The sequence below is a fragment of the Delphinus delphis genome, chromosome 7, assembly GCF_949987515.2.
Source record: "Delphinus delphis chromosome 7, mDelDel1.2, whole genome shotgun sequence".
NCBI lineage: Eukaryota > Metazoa > Chordata > Mammalia > Artiodactyla > Delphinidae > Delphinus > Delphinus delphis.
In genome coordinates, this window is record NC_082689.1 from 38,269,180 (window position 1) to 38,276,983 (window position 7,804).

General features: G+C 41.0%; 1 pseudogene; it reads right to left on the reverse strand.

Annotated features, from left to right (window-relative positions):
* Nucleotides 1-2,719: 2,719 nt before the first annotated feature.
* Nucleotides 2,720-7,502, reverse strand: LOC132427851 (elongation factor 1-alpha 1 pseudogene; annotated as a pseudogene).
* Nucleotides 7,503-7,804: the final 302 nt, after the last annotated feature.

Consider the following 7,804-nt stretch of genomic DNA (forward strand, 5'->3'; position numbering starts at 1 on the left):
GACAATTCAGCCTTCCTCCCTTTTGTGAGTCATATTTATAAGTTATATTTTTCTAAGAATTCATTTATTTCATATACGTATATTTCATATACGTTTTCAAATTTATTGTATAAAGTTGTTCATATGAAGAAACTAATATTTATTGAAGATATATTATGATATATTAAGATATATTATGCATTGTATTATATACTATACACTTGTGTTCTAGATTCTATTTTTCTTTTTTTTTTTAATTTATTTATATTTATTTTTGCTCTGTTGGGTCTTCTTTTCTGCGCGAGGGCTTTCTCTAGTTGTGGCAAGCGGGGCCACTCTTCATCGCGGTGCGCAGGCCTCTCACTATCGCGGCCTCTCTTGTTGTGGAGCACAGGCTCCAGATGCGCAGCCTCAGTAGTTGTGGCTCACGGGCCTAGTTGCTCCGCGGCATGTGGGATCCTCCCAGACCAGGGCTCGAACCCGTGTCCCCTGCATTAGCAGGCAGATTCTCAACCACTGCGCCACCAGGGAAGCCCCTATTTTTCTTTTTTAAAGTTTTTTTTTTTTAACAGCTTTTTCAAGATATAATTGACAGACAATAAATTGTGCACATTAAAGTGTACAATGTGATATGTTTTGACATATGTAAATATCCATGAAACCATCACCACAATCAAGAGAGTGAAAATATCCATCATGCCCAAAACTTGTATCGTGTTGCTTGGTAATCCCTTCAGAGTACTCCATCCAGTGTCTGTGAACTATGAGATTTTTCCAAACTGGCTGGTGGTAGCAGGCACTATTCCTGGCTCTTCGTGAACTCCCAGCCTGCTTCCCTTAAGGCCTTCATATGCTCTTCTCTGGCCTCAGGTAGTTTCCTCACACTCATGTGCAGATGTGCTAGGTTCTCTCTCTGCAAGGTTCTCGTTCTTGAGTGCTACTGTCTTGCAAACTCTAGCTTCTTTAGTGTCCCTGGACTCACAGCTCTGTACTGCCTGCCAATCAACTTCTTAGCATCTCAGGGAACCTGCTGCGCTCCACCTTGATTCCCCTTCCCTGCACCGCCATGACCTGGAAATGCTCAAGGTAGTAAGTTCCAGTCATAGGGCTCTCCTCATTCGTTTTCCATCTCTTAGGGAGCACTGTTCTTTGTTCTCTGGTGTCCAGTGTCTTGGAAATCGTTATTTCATATATATTGTCTGTGTCAACTACAAATTGGCACTTGCCATCTACCTCTACGAGAATTACATCATGTGCTGCTACAGCTGCTGACTTTCAACACCCCCTGAAAGGAGCTCAGGGTGGAGAGCAGAAACGAGGCACTCTGTGCTCTGGAAAAAACTGGCAGAACAGGGCTTCAGATGGTTAGATATTTTCAGGAGCCGATTTTATGAGCCCAATTCTTATATTTCCTCATATTTAGAAAAGCACTAAAATCCTTCATGGTGACAACTGCTCCCCATGACTAGCAGAAACTTTCTGCAAAAAAATATGTGCTTGATTACGTGTACTCCCTCTTCACCAAAATCACATATATACTGACCTTCCCCCCTACCTCTCTAGAGCAGTTTCTCAGAGCTATCTGAAATGCTGTCTCCCGGGCTATAGTCCTCATTTTGCCCCAAATAAAACTTAACTCGCAACTCTCACATTGTGCATTTTTATAAGTTGGCATCTGGCTTTTTGGTTGTTTTAGACATGATGATAAATCTTGTCTCTGTTACCCCATATTGGCCAGAAGTGGATCATAATATCCTTTTTTTTTTCTTTAACATCTGCAGCATCTTGTTTGCTTTTTCACTTCCTTTATTCCTCCTCTTTTTCCTCCCTTGATTAAACTTGCCCAAGGTTTGTTTAATTAGTCATCTTGAGAAACCAGCTTTTGTTTGCTGATCTTTCCTTTTATATGTATATTTTCAATTTCATTCATTTCAGTTCTTATTTTTATTTCCTTCCTTTTATCTCTTCATTATTCATTCATTTCTAACTTAGATTCATAATATCATGTCCTCCTTATATTCTGGTATAAGCATTTAACACAATAAGTTTACCTCTCAGTAACATTTGAGCTGCATCTCATAAGGTTTGTTATGTATTATTTTCATTGTTCAATTCTAAAGATTTCTAAATTTTATCATGATTTTCTTTGACTCATGAAGTTTTAGAAATGTTTTAAAACTTCTATATGGATTTTTCCTAGTTTTCTTTTTATTATAAATTTCTAACTTAGTTGCTTTGTAGTCAAAGAAAGTTATCTCTGAGATATAGTTGATAATAAACTGCACATATGTGAAATGTATAATTTAATAAGTTGTGGTATATGTTAACACCCATGACACCATCACCACAGTCAAGATAGTGAAGTTATCCATCACTCATAAGATTTCTCATGTTCCTTTTTAATTTCTTTGACCAGGCTTCAAATAGATCAGGCTGAATAACAGAATTTTTTTTTTCTCTTTAAACTCTGTTTTAATGGGTCCCAAAATTCTGTAACAGATTTTCAATAGGTTGTTTCCATTACAGAGTATTGATTTTAGAAATAATAACTTAAAACTGCCACACACATACGCACAAAAAAAACAAATGGTCCACAACACATTCTCCTTTTCTTCTGAAGGTTTTACAATGCATCTGTATCATTAATCAGCCTTTCACTTAAATGGCCAATTGAGACAATCAGTTCTGAGACCATCCCCCACCACTGACTAAGACAGGGTGGCAGGTATAGGGATGATATTCATTTAGCCTTCTGAGCTTCCTGAGCAGGCAGGTGACCCTGCAAGCACCAACCGCCTTCTTGTCCACCTCTTTGGTGACACTCACAGAAACCATCTGTCTCATGTCACCAATAGGAAGACGACTCAGAGGAGGATAGTCAGAGAAGCTCTCAACACGTGTGGGCTTACCAGGAACCATATCAATGATGGCAGGATCATCAGATTTCAAGACTTGGGGACCATATTCCATCTTTTTCCTAGAACGACAGCTAATCTTCTCCTTCAGCTCAGCAAACCTGCAAGCAATTGAGCTGTGGGACAGTCCAGCACTGATTTGGCCTGGGTGGTTCAGGTGATCCCCTGGGCTGTGAAGTCAGCTGCTTCCATTGTGGGCCATGTTTGCTGTCACCAGCCACATTGCCACAATGAACATCTTTGACAGGCATGTTCTTGACATTGATAAATGTGGACATCTAGAAGTCCACACTGTCCCCAGGAAGAGCTTCACTCAAAGCTTCGTGGTGCATTTCAACAGACTGACTTCAGGTGAAATGCCGACTGGAGCAAAAGTGACCGCCACACTGGGTTTGAGAATACCAGTCTCTTTGAATACTTCACCCAGTCAAGGATTGGTATCGTATAGATGACTGTTAGGATAATGTTGTGTACAAGTAACAAAAATCTAACTTAAAATAGGTAAAGCAATAGGGAAATTTTACTATCTTAACAAGGAGTCCTGAGGAAGGGTGCCTCTAGGGCTACTGAATTCAGCAGCTCAGTGACATCACCAAGCTGTTGGGACTTTTATATCCTTCTAACCTTGCATCTTTTAGGCTAGCTCCCTTCCTGGTTACAGGATGTCTGCCTCTTATCCCAGTTCAGATGCAGACATAAACAAGCCCAGCAGATGAAGAGCTCGTTCCATTCTTGTGTGCCCTTTTAAAGAGTGAGGAATAGGAGCAGGACAGGAATAAAGATGCAGACGTAGAGAATGGACTTGAGGACATGGGGGGAGGGGGAGGGTAAGCTGGGACGAAGTGAGAGAGTGGCATGGACATATATACACTACCAAAGGTAAAATAGATAGCTAGTGGGAAGCAGCCACATAGCACAGGGAGACCAGCTCGGTGCTTTGTGACCACCTAGAGGGGTGGGATAGGGAGGGTGGGAGGGAGACGCAAGAGGGAGGAGATATGGGAACATATGTATATGTATACCTGATTCACTTTGTTATGAAGCAGAAACTAACATACCATTGTAAAGCAATTATACTCCAATAAAGATGTTAAAAGAAAAAAAAAGTGAGGAAGTGTTCCCAGCAGACTTCCCCTCATCTCATCATAGCCAGAATTGTGTCACAAGCCCTTGTCACATGCCAATCTAAGATAAGAAATACACCCCATCCCCCTCCTTCACAGAGTTGGAACTGGGACTGGCCTCCCTGAAGGATAGGGCTATGTGGAAGAGAAAAGACAGTTCCCAAGGAAAGAAGGAAAGTATTACAGGTAGCAACGAAAGCTATCTGCTACATGAAGCCGTCCAAAAGACATAATAAAAAGAGGAGCCATTTTTAAAAAAGCAAAAAAATCCCCAACAACTCCAACCCTTAGAACACCGTAGCCCGCTTGTGTATCCCTGGGGAGTGCACTTATGTAATGGAACCACATCAGTACTCGTTTTCTTACGGGATTAAGGGGCAGGTGTAGGGGGCAAAGGTGTGTATTCCTCTAAAAGTTTATAGCATATAAACTAGCCTTGAAGCCTTGACCCAGAGCGTTCCCTCGTGATACAGTCAGCCCTCCTTATCTGCGGGTTCCGTATCCGCGGATTCAACCAACCTTGCTGACTGTAAGGGACTTGAGCATCACAGATTTTGGTATCCTCGGGGTGTCCTGCAACCAATTCCTGGTGCATATCGGGGGAGGACTGCATATTTAAGAGAAATGATTAAACTGATCATTTCCCAACTACTATAAGTACACCCTCTAACAGAAGAGAACTAAAATTAGTCATTTGTTGTATTGAACTTAAAACTATTCTCTTCCCAATTTAATAATCTTTATTGAGTTTACAAGTAATTTTTATAATTGCATTTCATACTATCAGCTGGTTTCAGCTTTTCATCACAAATTAAAGGACAGAAACCCTTTGCTTTACTTGAACACTTCTAGCCCAGTACTATGAATACAAGATACTGAATAATATTGCAGTTGAAAACTAATTAATTCACTCAGGAAACCTCCTGATTTATTGTTCTCCTCCTCTAGTAACCACTGGAGGGAATACTCAAGGATTAAACATTTCCATAAAGACAATTTATATCCTTATATGTTTGCCTACAAATTACCAGCCACAGGATGAAACGGTTTCCATGGTAAATTGGGAGGATCATTGTGGTAGTTTATTATCTTGGCTTTGTTCCTAAGATTCTGATTTCAAAAAGCTATACACAGTAGTGGAGAGGTAATTGCGACTGGCACAAAAGTAGCAGAGATGGATGCAAGGTTGCCCAAAACAAATGCCTGCTACATTTTCCATGTGCCATGGTACTGTGCTAAGTCCTTGTACGTGTATTAACAATTTTATCTTTTCACAACCTCACTGGGTTGGTGCTATATTATTCTAACTTTACAGGTGAGGGAAATATCTGTAAAATACCTGTAATAGGGGGTTGTAAAGGTTAAGAAACTTGCCCAAAGACACACTGCTAGAAAGTGACACAGTCCTAGTCTGTCTGACTCAAGAGTTTACACTCTTAACTACTGCATTAAGAGACCAAATGGTAGACAAGGTCTACCTGGAGTTAAATATTTTCGGTCCCTTACTACGTTTCTTGCTTTGGGCCTTCCTTTTAAAGCATTAAAAAAAAAACTGTATGCAACCAATCACTAATATTCTATACCTCTTTAATTCTAGAGCCATGGTTCTTATAGTGTGGTCCCCAAACCAATAGCATCTGGCATCACCTGGGAACTTGTTAGAAATGCAAATGTTCAGTTCCTAACCGAGATCTAAAGAAAAAGCTCTGGGTGTGGGCATAGCAATCTCTATTTTAACAAGCCTTCCAGAGGATCCTGATGCATGCAAACGTTGGAGCACTATTCTAGAGAAAGCATATAGATGTTGTTTAGGCCTCCTTTCTCCTACAGAGGGTGACAACAGCTCACAGGTTGAGGGGGGCTGAGGTCCGTGCTCAGTTTCTCTCTCTAGTCCTGTTTTGTCCCACAATCTCTTCTCTGTTGAGCTCTTCTGCCGACAGATTATCATGCCTTAAAGTTGCGTGGTCCTTGTCGTCTGCTTGTTGCTGGGGGTTCACAGACTTCAGTAGAAAGCTACTGCTACACTTCCTTCTTTTTCTTCAGATTTTATGTCGCTTTCTACTTTTCACTTCTGTTATCTTCATTTCCCCCTTTCCTCTATTTTTCTTTTCAGATTTTTCCTGAGCACATTGCATTCTTCATGACACACTATCCTAACCTGCCTCCTTTCCCTTTCCTGTTCTTTTTCATAGTAAGATGTACTCTTAATTACTCCTTCGGAAGCTATCATTTTGACAGCAAAGTCCTGGCTTCTTGGTGGTGCCAAAAGGAAGACACTTCCATTTGTAAGCGATTCTAAAACATCCTGAAACTATCTTTCGATACTTTCTCTTTCCTGAGAAAAAGAATCATTTGATTTCTCACTAAACTGAAAATGCTTGGAGGACAGGATTCATGTCTAATTCACACCAGTTACCCATTGCTATGAAAAGTGATAATCCTCCAAGGCAATCAATCCCTTTAAAAGATTGTGGTAAAATACATATGACATAAAATATACTATCTTAACCTTTTTTTTTCCGTAACCATTTTTTAATGTACAGTTCAGTAGCATTAAATACATTCACATTGTCATGCAACCATCACCACCATTCATCTCCAGAACTCTTTTCATCTTGAAAAACTGAAACTCTGTACTCATTACAGAGTTCTCTTCCCCCCTCCCAACCCCTGGTAACCACATTCTGCTTTCTACTGCTATGAATTTGACTACTCTAGGAACCTCATGTAAGTGGAATCATATGGTATTAATCTTTTTGTGACTGGCTTCTTTCATTTCACATAATGTCTTCAAGGTTCGTCTATGTTGTAGCAGGTGTCAGAATTTCCTTACTTTTTAAGGCTGAATAATATTCCATTGTAGAAACACATATATTGTGTACACCCACACCATATTTTGTTTATCCATTCATCTGTCAGTGGACACTTGGGTTGCTTCCACTTTTCGTTACTGTGAATAATGCTTACATGAACATGGGTGTAGAGATATCTGTTTGGGGACCATCACCCACTTTTACACATGATATCAGCACCATTAATCCATGAGTGCTCCCTGTATTTACGATGGACAGGTAGATATGGATGAGGAAGGGTAAAAGGCAGGCCCATAGGGGCATATCTAGGGCCTCCAAGGCATGCTGGCATCTGACCACAGTGCGAGTCTCTATAATCAACTTAACTATATTTTCAGTTCCCGTGCTCTTGTTTCTCTGCCAGAACCCCCCAGGAATCATCTTCGTTTTGTTCCTTAGACTCTGGTTCTCTCCTTTTCTTCTATTCAGACTTGGAGCCTCTGGTCGTTGTCTTGGTTCCTTGACTCTGTTCCGTTCCTCACTCTGCTTTTACTGATTACACTTTGGCCACTTGTCACCTCCTCAGTTTCTGACCTCAGTCTTGCCCCTACTTTTTGGATTCTTTTCACGAACTGCTTGAAGGGACCCATCTCAGCACCAGTTGTGAGAAAAGAGGATCCGTTATCTTCCATCCGGCTAGGCATCAGGGTAAGTCAGGAGCACTGGAGTAGGAGATGTTGGGCTAGACTGAGCAGACACGGGTACCAGTACATACCTGTCCGCCTAAAGCTCATGGCATGTGACCCACCCACAAGACACAGGAAAAGATAGACTGAAAATCAGGCTAACCCCTCCCAGACAGTCTGCTGGCTCTGGCTCTGTTCAAAGAACTAAATGGGTGTTAGTCACGCAGACTCTCTCAGAGGAGAGTTCCTAGAGGCTTTTTAATGTGACTCTTTGAATTGAGGGTTTTAAGAACAGCAGAGCCAGGGAC